Source organism: Rhodnius prolixus, unplaced genomic scaffold (assembly GCF_049639745.1).
Source record: "Rhodnius prolixus isolate KJV_2025 unplaced genomic scaffold, Rpr scaffold_1, whole genome shotgun sequence".
In the NCBI taxonomy this organism is placed as follows: Eukaryota; Metazoa; Arthropoda; class Insecta; order Hemiptera; family Reduviidae; genus Rhodnius; species Rhodnius prolixus.
In genome coordinates, this window is record NW_027411581.1 from 63,686,146 (window position 1) to 63,704,033 (window position 17,888).

General features: G+C 34.2%; 1 protein-coding gene across 8 annotated transcripts in view; it reads left to right on the forward strand.

Annotated features, from left to right (window-relative positions):
• The window catches only part of zfh2 (Zn finger homeodomain 2), a 441,349-nt gene that overhangs the window by 163,860 nt on the left and 259,601 nt on the right, over positions 1-17,888 (forward strand). Inside the window, exon 1 of one of the 8 annotated variants that reach the window (XM_074112506.1) lies at positions 2,429-2,448. The exons of the other annotated variants lie outside the window; for them this stretch is intronic. The gene's annotated coding sequence lies outside the window, so the exon portion shown is untranslated. Of the gene's footprint in view, positions 1-2,428; positions 2,449-17,888 lie in introns of those variants that run through there. 8 annotated transcript variants of the gene reach the window in all.

The window sequence follows — 17,888 nt, forward strand, 5'->3', positions numbered from 1 at the left end:
CCACTCTTAATTGAAAATGTACACGTCATTAAACTTTCTCTTACTGATATAGAATGAGCAAAAATGAAAAAAAGATAAAAGTAGATCAGCTTTAAATTAAACTATTCACGATTTTGTTTTTTTAATTTATAAATCTGAGAATAATCTGGCTGAATTATGTGATTGTTTTTATTTTTATTTATTTTTAATGAAATATATAGAACAGAATTAAGCTGACAATCTGGAAATAGATCTAGAGTATAAAAAAAAAAATTAATTATTTCCAACGTTATAAAAGAGAGGCTAATGTTCTGAAAACAGGACGCTCATAATTTCTAGCTGGGAGTAGATATTTCCGAGGAACTGAAAATAAGATTCTAGCCGACCCCTTCTTTTATAAATATGAAGAGGGCAGCCTATCGAATAACAAGGTTCTTAATTAAGAAACCAAAGGGGATTTTTCATTCTTCCCTCAGCATCCTTGGGCGGCCCTTCTTCTTCTTCTTCTTCTAAGTCGATCTTGCTCACTCACTCTTATATGTACCCAAACTCCAGAGTATCGATTACAATGGTGTGTGCAAGTAAGGCAATGTATATATTCTATGCGTGGGTGTAGGCGGGTGGAGGGGGAGGAGATATACTTTGTGCGAAGAAAGAATGGAGAAGAGTTTTTGTTGGGGGTATCAGATAGCGCGGGCCGTAGCAGACTAGGGAAACACTGTTAATTGCCCCAGTCGTCTTGGCGACCCCATCCACGGCCAACTGATTCTATCTGTTTACTGACGAATGCGAGATACATTCTTCTTTTCCTATAAAGCAAGAGTTTCTTTTTTGCACAGAATTTCCCCCTCCCCCCCCAAAAAAAGCTGAATTTTCTTATTTATTCAACAGTTTAATATATATTTTTCCTCCTCCAGAGTCTGCCCTGCAACTTTCAAGTTATACGAATATATATAAATATTTGTTTACTGGCGCCATGATAGCCAGTTAGTTAAGAGGCTAGACCCGCAATGCTAAGGTGTATTGTTGGTTTAGTGGGTTCGATTCCCGGTCTCTAGACCTTGTATTTTATTTAATGTTTAATATGAGAACTTTATTGTAAAGTATGTTTGCTAGTCGCCTCCGTCCATGACACCTAATTTAGGTAGTTGGACGTAAAGCCCGCCTGAAAAAATAGGAAATTACTTTACTTTACTGGAGAAGAGCTAGGTGTACCTACAACAATCCCTCCAGTCTAGGATTCCTCAGCTTCTTAGAGGGTTCTAGGAGGGTAATACTCTTTTTTCCAGCAGTTGGTAATTTAATAGAAACTATACTGGAATGTTTTCCATCTCCGCACGGAATCCGCGTTGTGTTCAGTTGCCCCTGTGAGGCTTACAATAACCCACGAAGAAAAAATCTTGTCAGTTTCTTTGTCAGGTTCAAACTTAGACACTGGTCCAGTTTTTCTGAGTCTCGTCCATCATGAGAGGGCAGATTAAAGACAGGTTTAGGGCAGAGATATCTTTTTCACTTATGTTCCCCTCTTGCTAACTGATTATGGACACAATCAACATGCGTGCTGCAATCGGAAGCAAGATGCGGGCATAACCAACAGTTTTAACACTTTTGTTTGCAATGCCCATTGTAAGAATGATAAAATTTCCTCAAAACAATAAATACTAGAAATGGTAAAGCTTTAAGTAAGAATTTAAATGTTTATATAAACAGATTGATATTGTTAGGAAGGGGGTTATTCAAGTAGGTTTCAAGAAAAGCCAGGAGATAATGTTTAAAGTTTATTGTAGCCATGTACTAATGTGACAAGTATATAAACGTGTGTAAATCACTGTATATAGTGTGAGGAGGAAATCCAATGGACCCGCTAGGATCCAGCATCCCTCCCTGTTTCTCTCTCTTTCTCTCTGTGAGAGAGATATCTCCAGTTGAAGATATATAGCTCATAGTGCATCTTCTTCTCTGTTGCCAAATCTCTGTAAATCAACGCACAAGTCTGGGTTTCTCTTGGGGTTCCACTCTTCTGTCCCACTTTTAGAGAATATAATGTATTCTTCGCGTACACACATACATACATATCAACTACTTTATGAATGGAAAGTCACATTTCTTATTTTGAAGCACATAATTTTCTTCTTCTTCAAAAACTAAGCGCTTTTACATTACTTTACACAAATTCACAAACACCACTGGACTACATTCAGAAAATTATTTATTGGCGTATACATGTTAAATAATCAAAAAGAAAATTTAATTCATTTTACTAAAAACTAAATATCATCTTCATAAATTACTTACGTAATCAAATAAAATTGTAAAATTTAAACATTTATTCTGCACGCATGCAAGTGAACGGTCTCTTTGCTTAACTTTATTATAAAATAAAGTTAATATTTATTAATTTATATGGTTTTTCTTTGTTTCAGGTAAGAAAATTTAATTTCTGGCACAACCCGGAAGCTGGTTTCTCAGGTAATGACGCTTATCTGTGAACTTTTTTATTTTTGTGAATAGAACTCTTTGCGCCATTATTTTTCCGTGTTGGAATGAGTTGGTGTCGCTTATTGCAACCATTAATTGCCCTAACTTTAGCTGTTAATAACCACAAATTAGACATGTCAAAACAGGTGTAACTTCCTCGCAGACTGTTTTTGGACGAAGATTTAAATTACCGACAGGTACTAAAAAACACGCGAATATACGTACAACTACCTAATCAAATCTATGTGGATTTACGTAGATTAGAATTGTGGGGCTCATCTATAGACTGACCAATAAACTGATATCATCTGTATAGTCTGTGGCCAATCAAAACAACGAATCAAATCATAGTTACACTTATTCTTGCCCATAAACTAAAACTTCAGCAAAGGATGCAGGAAGTATCCAAAAAAATAAAAATATTGAAGGTTAAGTAAAAACTCTAATTCTGAGGCTCGGTTTGTCTCAGGGGGCCATACAGGCATTTCGATCTACTAAATACTACGACAAAGAGTTGGTGTCCCGTTCTACGTAATAATCCTGACACTACACACCGATTTCGAGTGATTCCTGTCCAAGGCGGCTGTCCCAGGAAAAATTCCAGTTATACCATACTATCCTTTCCTTGTTTACAGCCTCTCCATCCAGGACAATCCTGCACACCAACTGAAGCACCAGTGGATCTGAGTTCTCCTTTAGGCGGACTACAAAAGTGGTACCATGCCGAAGATACCAACTGTTGATACCACTTATTGTGTCCTTAAATATCCAAATTGTTAATTTCTAAATAAATAAATATTCTACTGACCTACAGCCCCACCCCAGTTTACATGTTTGTTTGTTAATGAGTTCGACAAGAACAATATCCGATTGAAATGGGTTCCTCAATTCTAAAAAAAAAAAGGTAGAGAATCTCTGTCCTAGGGTAACCCCTCCTTCCACTATGTCCTGTAAGGTAAAGTAAAGTAATCGCCTATTTTTTCAGGCGGGGCATAACCTCCAACTACCAATTTGGTGTCGTGGACGGAGGCGACTAGCAAACGTACTTTACTGTAAATTTCTTTTATTAACCATTAAATAAAAATACAAGAATCGAACCCACTAAACCAACAATACAACTTAGCATTGCGGGTCTAGCCTATAACCGCTCGGCTACCGTGGCGCCCACTATGTCCTGTTGTTTTGGGTGTGTGGAGGGGAATTACTGATGCTATAAAGTGAGAGGTTTTTTTTTTTTTTGTAATTAGATGATTTTCAAACAGGAAACATTATCAAAACGCATGGGCATTTACAAATATAATATGTAAATTACTAATTTGTATATCTATTTATGGACTGCGTATTGATAGATTTATAATATTCTACACCATTTCCGTTAATATCAGCGTTGAGAAATCATCCTTTTTACTAATGTTGCATCGTCGTATTTAATGAGAATAGGAAAGTTTCTTTTACCTAAAAGTAGAAACGCATTGACACGAATCCAACAGTGCCGTTTGGTTTGGATGGTGCGGTCAGATCCTCTCTAATCAATATGGTAATAAGATGTTGTTCTGGAGCTTTGCCAAATCAAAAAAGAATATACATTTGTTGTGTTAGTGTTGTTGTGGTGGTAGTGGTTGTAGAAGCGAATGGTGAGGGGAGGGGGTTTTTATCTTCAATCAAGCTTTGTTCATCACTTGGCTCTTAACTCTTACTGGTACGCCAGTGTGGCTCTGTAATTACACGTTCACTTTGACTGCGTGTTTGTGTAGTCGGTTGGTTCGTTCTCTAACACATTTACTTCCTTCTATTTAAGTCCAACTCTAATGAATGAATACATTTTATAATTTAACTTAGGCTTTAATTCTTTTTTCTTATTTATATTTTATTTCTATCCCTTATTGTCTTTTTTAATTGTTATTATATAAAATCTTAGACGCCACGATAGTCGAGCGGTTATAGGCTAGTCCCGCAATGCTAAGATGTATTGTTGGTTTAGTGGGTTCGATTCCCCTGACTCTAGGCCTTGCATATTATTTAATGTTTAATATGAGAAATTCATAGTAAAGTATGTTTGCTAGACTCCGTGCACGATACCTAATTTGGTATTTGGACGTAAAGTTTGCCTGGCAACAAATAGTCATTACTTTACTTTAATTTTTTATAAAATCTGGAAACCTTTTGTTTTCCAGAAAAACCGATTTTTTTAAAAGAAATTTCGGATGATTTTGTTTATTTTTATCAGTTTAAAAGGAGACAAAGCGCTGTTCAGGGTCATAGGTTCAAAAAAAATTATTACTAAAAGCACCGTGCAACGTTGGTTCAATGATCTTAGAACTGACGGCATGAAAATAAATCGATAGATAACTAATATCGATACGAATACATAACAATAAACATTAGCCTGCAAGTTTAGATAGAGAGCAGACCAGCAGTCTTGGTGGGACCTGCTCTTACTGGACATTGCAGGACACTCAGAAGTCTGCTGGTTCTGGTTGATATGGTGTTCTCTGTAGGATTCACTTGGCTGAAGAACTTTCACCTTGCCACAAAGTTTGTTTCTCCTCCTCAGACTAAACTGTGTGGATGGAGAGGCTCTCAGACATCTTTAAACTGAGCACTGAGCTCTGAGCCATTAATCCTTTTGCTTTGTAACTTGCGTTAATGTGGGTAGTTTGGTTCATCCCACTATTTAAATATTCTATTCTTCAATTTGAGTTATTTGGATCTCACATTTTGACAAAGACTTACTTAAGACCACTTTTTTGGGGCTCAGAATTTCTTCAAAACGTCTATCAAAGTCAAAAAACAGAAAATCGCGTAAAAAAACAAAAAAAAACTCATATTTCCGGTCGACCCAAAAAATATTTGTAACGAAAAGGGAAAGTAAGACGGTGCTATGTAGACAGTGGGGTACTGTAATGTACACCTTCATGAAGTTTTTAAGAAGAAAACTTATCCGGAAGTAGACAAAGAACATAATACGCAACTTTCACTTCTACTCAGTCGTATTTCATTAATTCTCTGCTAAGTAAAATACTAGTAAAGTGAGGTAATGGATGATGATATTACAAGGAGAAACTAACTAAAAACTGAAGCTTACAGCGGCCATCTGTGCCATAATGATATTAATTATTCTATAAACTTTTTGAATGTTGAACACAAATATCTATTCCACGTTTTTGGAGAACAGATTATTTAATATAATTGATAATAAGCAACGGTGTTGATAGCAGACATTTATCTAGTTAGAATGTACATTCCATCGGTCTCCCTCAAAGATCCTACATCCGGTGTTTTTTTCTTCAAGCATTAATTCCGAAAATCGATTCCTTAAATTCCTCTCTCTCACAATGTATCCACTTTACATAAAATTGCAGAAAGTTCAGAAATTGTAGAATAAGGTTTTCGTCAAATTCGGTCGGACGGAAAAGTTCTACTGAATCGATTATATTATGCATTTCGATCCTCAACTAGAAGTATCGTTTTTCTTATCGTCTTTTTTTTTTCTTCTTTTTTTTCATATTTACTCCCAAAATTCATTTTCTTGCATAAATTAATTAGGCATAACTTAATTAATTAATGGGTTTTATGTTACTAATTTTTCAATAAAATTCGTTTTAGCGCATAACCTAAGAATTGTAATAAGGAAAGTCTGTATGGGTTCTCATCGGATAGTTTTTTTGTACATATCTATAATGTACATAGTTGAGGCGCCACGGTAGTCGAGCGGTTATAGGCTAGATCCGCAATGCTAAGATGTACTGTTGGTTTAGTGGCTTCGATTCCCCTGGTCTAGGCCTTGAATTTTATTTAATGGTTAATATGAGGAATTTATAGTAAAGTATGTTAGGCGGTTATAGGCTAGACCCGCAATGGTAAGATGTATTGTTGGTTTAGTGGGTTCGATTCTCGGTCTAGGCCTTTGGATTTTATTTAATGTGGTTAATATGAGGAATTTATTGTATTCTACTAATCTAATCTAAAAGAAAGTAGGTCACAAGTGGGCCCTATTGAGCGCCGCGGAAGTAGCTCACATACGCCGTGTTTCATGTCAAGACTTACCTCAAATAGTAGCGGAGTTGACTGCGAACAAGAACAGCGTTTCATCTTATGTAGAGGCAATGCTCTGTTATTAGGGCAGTAATGCTTCTCAGCTCCACTTTCCGTTCTGAGCAAATCTGGTCAAGGCCTTCCCAGGACGATCATGGAGTGCCTCATTTTCATCATATACTTTTCGAACCGGGAGTATGTTTCCATTTATGCAATGGTCTAGTTTTATTCAAAAAGGTACATAGCCTGAAGGGATCAGTTACTGGCAAGCCACAGCTTCCTCATCACCTCCAATGCCTGTATGCTCCAGAGCCTGTTCTTAGCGTTTTCGTCATTGTAGTACGCTAGGACTTCCAGAATCTGAAGATGTTGAGCTACAAGATTCAACCATTTCTCAAACTTTTTAGTCCCTCCTAGATCTAAGAAAATTAATCTTTCACGCCGGTTAAATTAAGCTGTACTTTTTATATTTCTCGCTAAACATTTTTTTTATTTTACAAACAGCCGGGTCACTAGATACTCAGTGAAAGAGAGAAAGACAGAGAATGCCACACATATTACACACATATCTACAGAGGAAGGTAGTGTGTACATATATGCACAATGAAGAGATCGTGACTTCAAGATCGATATCGCTTAGAATGGAGGACCAAAAAAGATGTGTAGAAGAACATCAATCAAGTTACGGGTATCAATTTAAATAACCCAGGACAAGATTTACCTTGGTACAAACTATAATAACACTATGTTAATATAGCTTTTAGCAGAAGGGGAGGAGCGGCCGCTTATTCATGTACTAATCTAATTAGGGCTATGTATCGATATAGCTTCGGGCTGTGATTTAGTTCTTTTTTTTCAAAAATAAATAAAATAAAAATTATATATATATATATATATATTAGTGCGGCATAACGTTTTTTAGCTTTACTAAACTTTCTATTGTTTTATAATGTATTTATATTTATATCATAGGAAAGTATTGTCATTATCATAAAACTTTTAATTATGCAGAAACAATATATTTTTTTTTTGTTACTCCCTCATAAATATCGCATAAAATACATTATTTAAATTAGCTAGAGTTACGTAACTCTTTGCCGCGAATGAACGTAAGACAAGACTTTATTTGGTGAAAATTTAATAGCAAAGATCTATTTTTTGATTTATATTTTATGTGTGAATCATCTATGTTGTAGGTTAACTTAAAAAAAACTTTAAAAAAAAAAAATTATAATATTGGTGAGAAATATATCTAATATGTGTTCTCAGAGTTAAAATACTTCTACAAAATAATTAGATGACTCATGTGAAACAATCACATGTCAATTCACTAACCATAATCTAATAATAAAACCAAAATGCCTAAAAAATTCGCTGAAAACCACTAAATAGTAAAATGGAACTACCGCATAAATAAATCTTTACTTATTTGATTCCATGTGATAAGCATTTTCCCTTAGAAAATAAATTTTATATAAGTTAAAAATGTCAAGATGGATATACATAAAGTTTAAAGAATACTTAGTGGAGAGGAGACAGATTAGCCGAGTGGTTAGCGAATACTGGTTTTCATCACGGTGATCGTAGGTTCAAATCCAGCTTGTTGGCCCTTAGATTTTTTTTCTCTGTCTAGAAGTTCCTTATAGCTCATTTTCTGGTGTGGGAGGGGTGGTCGTTTGTAACTAGAGAATGGTGTAATGCACCAGAAAAAATGCTCTGGGTTCTCTCTAGATGTTGATGCGCTGTAAATTAAAAGGATTAAAAAAAAAAATTGTAGATCTTTTACAATTGCAAATGTGGTTAGGGGGGCAGCTTTGTCGGACAATATCACTGATTTTACCTGTCATAGCTTGCTTGTTTATTGGATCCCCGATTGGTTTTGGACTTTCATCCATCATCAGAGGTTAATTGATCAGTTTTGTGTAGAGATTTCGACTTCACTTACGTCACTTTCTCGTTCTACACTGGCTTTAACTTCTTCCCTATCAACTACTTATAAATTTTTAAAATGTTCCAATGAAAAAAATTTTGAAAAAGAGATATGACTAATTTTTTTCTAAAGTTTTCCTCTTAACTCTGATGTGCGGACATATATTTTTGTATAATTCACTGTATTGCAGTAACATTCTACTTTTGAAGGATAAACGGCTAGCAGATCTGTAATTTTCATTAATAAATTTGGTCGTTTTTACAGATTTTTTTTTTTTTTTGTAATGCTCACTCATCTTCAAAAGAATAATGCAAATTATAGCAGAACAAAAATTAATAAATAACTGAAATAAATTACCTTTTTTTTATGATGAAGCGCTTGTATCATTATTTATTATTTTAAGGACTATCAAATTATTTTCCTTTTGGTTTTGCTTCTCCCTTTTTCTTCCTTCCTTCCAGCCGCAACAAAGAGGTTCTAACTTTGAATAATTTCTCCTCTCCACATTATACAAATAATTAGTTAAAAAATAAAAATAAATAAATAAAATAAATAATGTAAAAAAATAAAGAACAGCTGACGAAAAATTTCTTTTGACACCGTTTAACGGCATCATTATTATCTTTGTTTAATTTAAAAAGTTTTATTTTTTTATGGCACACAACTTTTAGCACCTCAATCTTTTTTGTTTTTTAAAGTGTTAATTATTTTGCTTTTATTACTATTTTGTGTTTACTAATTAATTTCAGTAAAAGCTCCCATAGACCGTTAAATAAAGTTATGAAATGAATTTTGTTTATTTTTTTAATAAAAGAATAACCGTTTTATTGTTATTTTTTTAAGGCACGTCAAGACATGAAGTTATTTAGTGCTTGGGGATTATTATTTTTGAACGCACTGCCGGTCTCCGGACAGTGTAGTCTCGTTACTCGCAACACTTTTTATCACCGGACTGTGAGCTGAAAGAGGCTGCTAGGAACAGAAAAATCTAAGAGCCAGCAGATGGATTCAAACCTGGGTTCTCCATATTGGAATCCAGAATACGTTAACTAATGAACAAATTCCTTCCCTTATTATTATTATAGCCGAGCGGTTATAGGCTAGACCCGCAACGCTAAGATGTATTGTTGGTTTAGTGGATTTGATTCCCCCCGGTCTAGGCCTTGGATTTTATTTAATGGTTAATATGAGAACTTTATAGTAAAGTAGGTTAGGCTAGACCCGCAATGCTAAGATGTATTGTTGGTTTAGTGGATTCGATTCTCTCGGTCTAGGCCTTGGATTTTATTTAATGGTTAATATGAGAACTTTATAGTAAAGTACGTTAGGCGGTTATAGGCTAGACCCGCAATGCTAAAAAGTATTGTTGGTTTAGTGGGTTCGATTCCCAATCTCTTTGCTTTGGATTTTATTTAATGGTTATTAAAAGAAATTTATAGTAAAGTATGTTTGCTAGTCGCCTCAGTCTACGACACCTAATTTGGTTGTTGGATGTAAAGCCTACCTGAAAAAAATAGGCAATTACTTTTTATTATTATTATTAATATTTATTATTGATTAGTTACAACCCTTTTAGATGGACCGGACATTTTCTCAAAATTCTTTCGCGTGTTTACCCCAATTGAATTGTTTTTCGTAGAAAGTTAATGTATGTAACACAGTGTAACAGCTGGCCGGGTGTGAGCAATCAATCGATTCAATGAGCAACTCAGGAACTGTCACAGAGTCAGTTATAGTAACAAATCGATTATTCTCGTTATATAGCAAAGACTACTCCCCCCACATATGGTACATACATAAAAGAAAAAAAAAACCAACTGAATACATTTGCATTCGGTACAGAACCGGAAATGTTCCAAGTTTCCTTTTTCTTTTCTTGCCCATTCCCGGAAGCAGAAAACATCAGCCAGAGAGAGACGACACAAAGTGACAGGATTATGGATGTTTGAGAAATCTTTGATATCCGGTGACGCCAGTTGTGTTTTATGATTTGTCCTCCTCTCATGACGTTTAATGTGGAAATTCAGACCCAGAGTTAGTTATAGAGAGAGCCTACAAAGATCTGTACAACCCTTTTTACCAACTGCCATAAAGAGCACAGAACTTTATTTGTGTTTTACACACACACACACACACCCAAAAAATGGTGTCCGTGAAATGGTTTTGTTGGAACAGCTTGGCGTCTTTGCAAGCGAGGCCTACTCAATCTCGAGTTTCATACTTGCACTTTCTTTAAATAAAAAAAGAAGAAGTTCTTTCCATAAATCGGTGTTTCCGGCTTAAAGAATTCCCTCGCTAAGTAATCATCAAGTCTCATGAAGTGTGCAAACTAAAATAGTGAAGTTTGAACATCCGGTAATGATGCATTTTTTGAGTTAGAGTGTTCATATAGAAAACCAATTCTTTTTTTTCTTTTTGGAGCGGGACTTTAGGAAACGCAAGACGTGTATTTCCGGTAAAATGTGGATAAAACTTATCCTCTATCACAACAGTTCTCTGGAGAAAGATAGTTTAGAAGAAACGTTCCAGGTATTCCAGGCACAAGTTGATTGTTTTCAGGGGGGCTCCAGCACCAACCAACCCTGTATCTAACTAATTTATAATAAAACGTTTGGTTTTAGAATGGGATTTTATTTAAACAAATAAATTTATTCGTAATGTTATAAAATCCCAGGAGGGGTCCAATCATTGGATCGCCCCTATTTAAATCCCCTCGATTATTTATGATGATGTTTTAAAAATTCAGAGTTTGAAAAAAAAACTGTTTAAATTAGAACCGTAAGAGAATCGTTATTAAGAGTCTTGCAAGTTTTTTAGACCAGATTTTTTTTTTTTATTAATACTCATTAAAATAGTACAGCCAAAAAGAAAGTCAACTGATCAGCCAAAACTTCCGCTTTGTATACGTGTGTGCGTGTTATATTATTTTGTAAGGCAGTGGATAATATTTTAAAATAAAATAATATGTATAAATATATATAAAAGTAGCCAATAAGATGGTTATGTTTACAGTTGTTAGCCATTGATGGTCGCCCATATTTCATGACTAGCAAGAGAGGATTACCTCCTTAAACAACTATATAGAAGGCCTTGGCACGGGCTATTTCCGCTAGATTGTCAAGTATTTTGTACTAAAAGATTTGTAAGACAATTTACTACTGACTAGATATAGTCTAAATGCTGCGCTTCATTACTATAAACTATAATAAATTATAATAGAAATTACTTAAATAAAATATATATATATATATTTAATATATGTATATATTATATATTAAAAAAATTAATTACACTCTTTCTGTCCTTTTTATATTCATTAGATAAATTTATTCTGCTAATATAAATTTGATAAAAATCTGGTGTCCAACACTTGAATGAGTTACTCTTTCCTCGAATTTCGGATTGATTTAACATCATATGATCGTTAGAAAAAGTATTTAGAATTTTCAAAAATTGGAGAAAACCTGTAACTCTCTTGAGTATCACTTCCGAATGGCTCTGGTTCTCATAGAATTCGTAATTTCTCTTACACAGCTAATTGGTATTAGGCCTAATCCAAGGCCTAGACCTGGAATTGAACCCACTAAACCAACAATACATCTTAGCTTTGCGGGTCTAGCCTATAACCGCTCAGCTACCGTAGCGCCTAATCTACTTCTAGGAAAGTTCGAAACCGGTCAAAGAATGCAAATAAGCATGCGCGCCACGACAGATCAAATCAACGATATTAACCAGAACTGCGGAGCCACCTAACCATGTTTTCGACACTCTCCTTAAAGCACAGAAATGAAAAAAAAAAGAAAAAAAAAAGTAAACTTTATCAGTAAAGTGGTTTTTCCGGTTGGCTGTTTTAATGCGGAAGTTTATGGTCGTGTCTGATAGTGAGTCCTGAATTAAAAGTCAGATCCTGACGTCTGCAATTTTTAGTTTTTTGAGTTGATCTAAAACACACTGTTTACAGAACGACAAATATACATACACATGCAAAATATATCTGTACCTCGGAGGGAAAAAGCACCATGTCCATTTTTTTCGATTTTCAGATTTTGGCATCATTTTACAAATTTTTTGTTGCTCTTTCTACAGGTGTAAAGCACTATGTCCTATGTTTACTATTAAGCGATTTATGTATTTTTAAAAAGACTATGATACTTCATTGCTTAAGGCTAAAAGGCACTACATGGGCATAAAAATTTTTCACAATGGAGATAAAAATAAAATATTTTAAAATATGGGAGTTAAAGTGGCCATACCAACTATAATAATTACGGTGAGAAGTACAGGAAAGAGTATAACCGGAAAAGTGGAACATAAAATGAATTTGGAAAAATATCTGTATTTGGCTCCCCTGTAAAATTTACTTTTTGTGACATGGTGCCTTTTACCTCCGAGGTACAGAATACGAGTATATATTTCAGAGGCTACAGCCTCATAACAGCTACTTCCGGTGAATACACAATAGGAAAAATTTGACACGCCCGCAGTACTACCTGTTACCTAGTTATGGTGAGAGAGAATAAAAATTAACTCATTACAAAACTTAATGGTTAATAATAAAAACATACGCACTCTTAATATGGTAAAAACATACGCACTCTTAATATTATAAAAATATATGCACTCTTAATATTATAAAAACATACGCACTCTTAATATTGTAAAAAGATACGCACTCTTAATATTATAAAAACATATGCACTCTTAATATTATAAAAACATACGCACTCTTAATATTATAAAAACATATGCACTCTTAATGTTATAAAAACATACGCATTCTTAATATTATAAAAACATATGCACTCTTAATATAATAAAAAGATAATGTTCAATTAGCAGGAAACTGGGATGTGCATAAAGCGCCTAAATATGGCACTTTCACGTCTACACTTTCCGACATTATTCTAGGAAATTCCAGCCGTACAGGATGATAATTTTAACATTTATTAAAGTTTATTTCCATACTATAATATTAAATCTTTTGCAAAACAAACTTTCCGCATTATTCCTTAGTAAAAGTGGAGTTCCCATTGCATCTAATGTTGTATAAATTGTGTTTATAAATAGTTACATGCACTATCATTGCCTTAATATAAATTTTGATTTACTCCTCCTAGAATGCACCATATTCCAGAGTTTATGGTTTACGTTCTGTGTCCAACAATTGGTATGATCTTGGGGTGTCTCGTTTAATTGCAATTGTTGGAATTTTTTTTGGATTAAAGTGGGGATAAATGGTCCAAATAATTGTAGTTGATCGTCAAAAAAAAAGTGCACGAAAAAGGGGTAACGTTCATAAAACATCCAACTTTGACAATTTTTTTTCTCTTTTTCTATGAAAGATAAATTTCCCAAATTTTCTATATAATATAGGGCAAATCCTCCTTTATAACTCGGTAATTTTGTTGCAACAATTCAAATTTTGCAACAATGCAAAATTGGCCAAAACGGTATTTTCAAAAAATGTTCTTCTTTTTTTTGTAAACAACGTAACGCCTAAACGCGCAAACAGATTTTCATGAATGAGGTGTCATTTGATTCAGAATATGAGTATAATTTAATGAGTATTAACAGTTAAGGATGTTTGATAGTTGCCTACGTCCACGACACCTAATTTGGTTGTTGGATGTAAAGCCTGCCTGACAAAAATTAGGCAATACTTATGTTGGCAAAATTAATTTTCATTTTTTTTTAATTTTTTAATTTTATTTATTTATTAGTTTGTAACTTATTATTTTTTTTAGTATTGATTTATTTAACATCAACATTCCAGAAGGTGGGACTATCCATGCTGTAAAATATTTTGGCGGTAGCATTTTAAATCACTCACCAATACATACGTGTGAACACGATCAAATGTTACCATGTTGGCGTCTGGTTTCTTTCTGACAAGAAATAGGTATACAGAGCGCATGCGCCATAAATGTCGACCGTAGCACTGCAGTGGCTGAATTTCAAAACGGTTACTTTATTTACAAAAATGTATACCACTCGTTTTTTTTTTTTTTTTTTTTTTTTTTTTTTTTTTTTTTTTTTTTTTTTTTTTTTTTTTTTTTTTAGCTTAGATAGTTTCGTTTTAGAATTTTTTCCCCCACCTGAAGGTGTCGTTTTACTGTAATTTGTGGTTCTATAAATGGTGTAATGTCGGGTATGAATTAAGTATGAATCAATTATTTTGACTTTTATGTAACAGACTTGGGATCCTCAAGAGAAATTTGTATTTCTTTATATTACAACTAATTACTGAATAAATTTTGCATAAAACTAACTATTTACACACTAACATACAAATAATAATAATAAGTTATTTGTTATTGCTTTCACTAATTTTATTTTACAGAAATATAATATTGTTTCCATTCTGGCAGCGTTTCAAACTCCATTATAGCCGGTAGGACAACATGGTGTTACGTTAAAAAAAAAAAATAATAAGAAAGCTAGAAGCCGGGGGGAGGGGCAAAAAAAAAGTACAAGAAGTTGTGGGTATATAAAAATTTTTATAGCGCTATAAATAGTTGAGGTATGTGTTAAGGATTTGAGGGCGTTTGACCTCACCCGGGAGGAAATAAATAAAACAACACTCCCGTTTCTAGTCCCGGCTCCATTCACGAGGATTTGTTCCTGTTTTTCTCCCTTTTTTTTTTTTTTTTTGTCTAAGTGCCGTTTTTATTGATGCTAACAATTAAATGTGTCTCTTGAATTTGGTGCAGGGAAAACTTTTTTTGTTTATTTTTCAATGAATTTATTCCTTGAATCTGAGGTTCCCTTAGTGGGCAGTATCTATTGTCACAATAGACGATTGTAAGCGCTTGGATGATGAATTACAAGAGTTTTGAGTTCCAGGTTAGTTTTATTGGAACATTTTATTAGATTAGGCGCCACGGTAGCTGAGCGGTTAAGAGGCTAGACCCGCAATGCTAAGATGTGTTGTTGGTTTAGTGGGTTCGATTCCCCCGGTCTAGGTGTTTGATTTTATTTAATGGTTAATATAAGAGAATTTACAGTAAAGTATGTTAGGCGGTTATAGGCTAGACCCGCAATGCTAAGATGTATTGTTGGTTTAGTGGGTTCGATTCCCAGCGACTAGACCTTGGATTTTATTTAATGGTTAATATAAGAGAATTTACAGTAAAGTATGTTAGGCGGTTATAGGCTAGACCCGCAATGCTAAGATGTATTGTTGGTTTAGTGGGTTCGATTCCCAGCGACTAGACCTTGGATTTTATTTAATGGTTAATATAAGAGAATTTACAGTAAAGTATGTTAGGCGGTTATAGGCTAGACCCGCAATGCTAAGATGTATTGTTGGTTTAGTGGGTTCGATTCCCAGCGTCTAGACCTTGGATTTTATTTAATGTTTAATAAAAGAAATTTACAGTAAAGTATGTTTGCTAGTCGCCTCCGTCCACGACACCTAATTTGGACGTAAAGCAAAAAATAGGCAAATACTTTACTTTTACATTTTGAACCCATCATTACATTGAGCAATACATGCGTTGGTACTTGAAGAGAAAACAAAAAATATGGATTAAGTGAACTGGATCCATTTCTAGCCGAAGAATCACTTCGTAACAAAACATTTTTTAAACTAAGATAAAAGTGTCCCGGATAAATGGCACTGAAGAAGGTAGAGTACAGCTGGGAAGAATCCTCACGATTTATTTATAAATCCAGGGATGAATGTTCGCTAATGATTTCCACTGGTGGTTAACCCGTCTCCTTTTCCTTTACAATCCTGACAAATTAATTTACTGGAATTAAAGCTCAAGTCGTCCAGAGAGAGAGAGAGATCCCCTGACTGCAGGAGGAAAGACGAAGCAAAGATAGCCCTGAATAAGAAACACAGTTGGGATAAGAATTAGCAGCGAGGGAAAAGAAAGAAGGCAAAAAAAAAAAATTGTAAATATTATTACTGGTAATGATTGCTTGAGAAGTGGGTAATGATTCAATCTGCCTCAATTAAAAGAAGACGAAGAAGTTGAAGAGAGAGAGAAAAAAAATGATTACATCGTGGTTTGAATCCCAGCTTGGTAGTTTAATTAAAAATCTTGGTTATATTTTTTAATTGGACCGTCTTAGTGGGTGGAAATTAAAAAAGAAAAAATCCTACATTAACTGCCAGACTGTTTACATTACTTCTGCTAAAATGCTGTCTTTCTTCGAGATCTCTGCGTAATCAAAAATCTTCATCTAAGACTCATTTTAAGAATAATTAACAGTAATTAAACTTTGAAATTAAAAATAAATACTAATTTGAACAGATCACTTTATAAAGTCTCATTTTGACTGTATTAATGACAGTAGCTTTATTGAAGAAAAAAAATAAATAAATAAAAATACCTATTATTTTGTTTATTAACATAGGCGCCACGCCACGATAGTCGAGCGGTTATAGGCTAGACCCGCAATGCTAAGGTGTATTGTTGGTTTAGTGGGTACGATTCCCCGGTTTATGCCTTGGATTTTATTTAATGGTTAATACGAGATCTTTATAGTAAAGTAAGTTAGGCGGTTAGAGGCAAAACCCGCAAAGCTAAGATGTATTGTTGGTTTAGTGGGTTCGATTCTCTGGTCTATGCTTTGGATTTTATTTAATGGTTAATAAAAGAAATTTACAGTAAAGTTTGTTTGCTAGTCGCCTCCCTCCACGATACCTAATTTGGGGTAGTTGGACGTGAAGCCAGCCTGGAAAAATAAACTTTACTTTATTTCTTTAACATAGAGTATCGCGACCATCATATAGAATGGTGTCCAGCCCAGGAGTCTTATTTGATTGTGATTTTCTTAAAACATTTTCCAATTCCATTAGTTGAATCTAACCAATACGGTTCTGCATAAATTATCTTAGCTGCCTTCAAGGAGTATTTCGTCAAGCCGTTTAAATTTCTTTTAAAATGCTTTATTTGTCACAAACTGTAATAATTGAAAAACGAGTTCATAATTTTTTGTTTTTAATCCGATTTCAGCGGGTTAAAAGCTCTTTTAAGTTGTAGCAAAGAATAGGATAGGTTGACCAAATCGGGAGCACAACTCTACCGCAAAGGGTCCTGAACCATCTGTTGGCGTGTTGTCCAAACACATGTTTGCCAGGGCTATCAGGTTTGGTCAGCCTAGCAGCATTCGTCGTTATCGTAGAGCTCTGAGTTTACTCGTATTGTCAACAGTCAAAATTTGTAGATTCGGGACTCGTCCGGGGTTCGATTTTAAAATGCCTCATTCTTTTTGTAGGGTTCGTGAGCCGAACGTTTTCAGTTAATGTATTCATAAATACGAGTACACTTAACGTATAAAGTTTACATTCAATTTGTATGTAATCCAAATTAAAGTTGAGCTTTAATAGATATTATAGATTAACAACTTACGGTAAAAATACAAAAGAAACAGATCTGGCTTGGACTAAAATAAAACAAATATTAAAAAAAAAAAAAAAGGAATGTCGAGTGTTTAGGTAATGAAAGCTGAGTTC